The following is a 2,714-nucleotide window of genomic DNA, read 5'->3' as shown; positions in this document are numbered from 1 at the left end:
AATGTTGAGCCCATCGGTGATCGAACCCGACCGATTTTAGTATTAATATTATTTAATAGTCATATTTATTTGGATGGCCACCAGTAATCCCTAATGTCACTTTCTCTATCACTCTTCACTCTCTTTCTTTTCTTTCGCCGCCGCTGAGTATAACACTTCTTCACCTCCCTTTTCTTCTTCTTCTTCTCACTTGTGCCTCCCTCTCTTATCGTCATCTCACCATCAATTTACCTTCACGGTCTTCTCATCTTCATCTTGCCATGTTTATTATTGCACGGTATATCATCACATGTTGAACTGATTTGAAACTACAAGATCTTGTTCTACCAAAATGAATACATGCAATCCATCAAAAGTTAGGGTTTTTCTTTATAGTTTGGGTTACTCTGACAGTAAACTAGGTTTTGAGTTTTTAGATTTGTATTGTTTGTCTTCAAAAAAATATTTTAGCATTTATGTTTTGTGAACTATAAGATTATATCATGTGTTAATGAACCGTAAGATTTGTTATCTCTAAAAGTGATTTAGGGTTAAGATTTTATAATATGTAATGTTTGGATCTGATGAACTATAATGGTTTTGTATTTAAAAAATGTTTGTGTTTTGATCTTGCAGATTGAAAGATGATTGGAGTTTTCACATATTACATGGCCTTCAAAAAGGAACTCTCAGCAAATATGATTTGTTGTAAGTTTAGTTTGATATTTTGTTTTAGGAATAAGGTAGTATTTAATATTTTATTTTATATGCAGATTAGGTGTTTGCATTTGAGCATTTTAAAAACACATCAAAGAAACCATTAAAACATGAAGAGATTTGTAGTTTGTAAATGTAACAACTTTTGAATTTCCATAGCTTCTTTAAAATTTCATCCTCAATTTCTTTTGTTCTTGAGGTTATAACAGACCATGAACATTGAATGTTTATTAAACCAATAATAAAAAAATTGTTGTAAAATTATGATTAAGGTATGTTTTCAACTGACTTTTTATATTTTGTGTATTAAAGTTTCAGGGTTTAGCAAGTCTCATTTGCATGTCTGGTTACTCTAAAAATTGGTATAAACTGTGAATAGCTTTCTTTACGGTTTAATTTCATTTCTTTATTCAATTTTTTCTATTCAACATGCATAGTTTTCTTAACAAGTTCACTTTTTTTTTCTTAACAGGTTCACCTCTCCAACAATGTTATTAGGTATTTTAACCATTGATTTTCATAGTAGCATGTTTACTCTGAGGTAATTTTTTTGAGAGATTTTCTTCAAAGTTCAACTTTTGTGTCCTTCATTTATAGGGTGATCTTCTTATACAAGATGAATCTAACTTTTGGTGTCTTATTACTTCTATGCTTTTTTTCAAGGTTAAAGTATTCCTACAACTCATTGCACATGTGGAAGACATTTCTAAACGGTTGATTTAACATCAACAAGGTAATCTTGATGTTTATCAAATACTTTTTGATTACTACTGTGATAATTTGTTAGATGATCTCCAAATGTTTCTTAATTATACCTGTGATGATTTTGTTATTAAGAATTCAACTCTATATAAACAAAGGCCTGTAGATGCCAAAATTTCTTGTTCATTTACTGCAACTATTAACAAAGGCTTTTTCATGCCAAAATTAGCTTATACAATTGTGTGGCTTAATATGTTATATAAAAATTAGCCTTTGAAATGTTAAGGTAATATTTGTTATGATTTTGAAATTAACCTTTGAAATGTTATCTTAAAGTTTTGTTTGTTAAGGTTGTGATTCTTCTTTCATATAGTTGTTTTCTGATATGCATAATTTTGTCGCAATTGGTTTATATTGGTTATTATACTTGAATTGTCTTTAATATTTCTAGATCTGGATCTGTTTTTTTTATAAGAATGGATGATTAATTTTGAATTTATGAATTTTAATGTTGAGATTAAAATCAAATATTGATTATAAGAAATTAGTTATGGTTTTAATATGTTGAATATGAGTTTTAATGTATAATTATAATTAAACTTAAATAGCATTAAGATTGTGGTTATTGTCACAGGTTTTTAATTTTTAATTACACTTAAATAGCAATTGATTTAAAAGGGATGAATTTTTACAGGATTTTGCATGAATCCAGTAGGAGGAAGAATAGAACTTTTTTACAGTTTATTGTTTTTGTCAGTTTTATCATTTCTTGTCTATTTCTAGTCCCTTATTATTAATTTATTATTTGTTAAAGTATTATTAACTATTATCACTTGTAATTAATTTGACAGGTAATCTAAGAGTCCACAAGAAAGAAGGGAGAGACTATATTTAATATTTAGTGAATATTATTGGAAATTGTAATAATATTAGATTTTAATTTCATTGAATGTTGTATTTTTACTTTATTTTTTTTAGTTTTAAAATAATTTTAAAAAATATTTAGAAGATAAATTTATTTTAATTGCTAATTAAAAAATATTGTTGTTTTTATGAAAGACTAAAACAGAGGTTAAAATATTCTTAATATGAAAGGTGTGTAATTTGATATGGGCCTAATATAAGGCCCAATAAATGAGCATTGTAAATAAAAAATATGTGAATTTTGAATTTGGGCCAAACATTTGATATGAACCAAATGCTAACCGAAATAAACCGACTCAATAAACCGAACCGCTCAAAACCGAACCCGAAAAAACCGACAGGTAAAACGGTCGGAAATAGGGTCCACTCTTTCCACCCGTGGGTTGGTCCGA

The 2,714-nt window shown here is 27.9% G+C and overlaps 1 long non-coding RNA gene across 1 annotated transcript; it reads left to right on the top strand.

The window, feature by feature from the left end:
• The first annotated feature begins 613 nt into the window (after positions 1 to 613).
• LOC131611118 (uncharacterized) lies at positions 614 to 1,383 on the top strand. Its single transcript, XR_009286762.1, has 3 exons — positions 614 to 687; positions 1,009 to 1,058; positions 1,169 to 1,383. It is a non-coding gene; the product is annotated as an uncharacterized LOC131611118 (long non-coding RNA).
• Positions 1,384 to 2,714: the final 1,331 nt, after the last annotated feature.

The sequence above is a fragment of the Vicia villosa genome, linkage group LG6, assembly GCF_029867415.1.
Source record: "Vicia villosa cultivar HV-30 ecotype Madison, WI linkage group LG6, Vvil1.0, whole genome shotgun sequence".
NCBI classification, from domain to species: Eukaryota; Viridiplantae; Streptophyta; class Magnoliopsida; order Fabales; family Fabaceae; genus Vicia; species Vicia villosa.
Note: the sequence above shows the minus strand (reverse complement) of the source record. Positions and strands in the feature narration are given on the sequence as shown.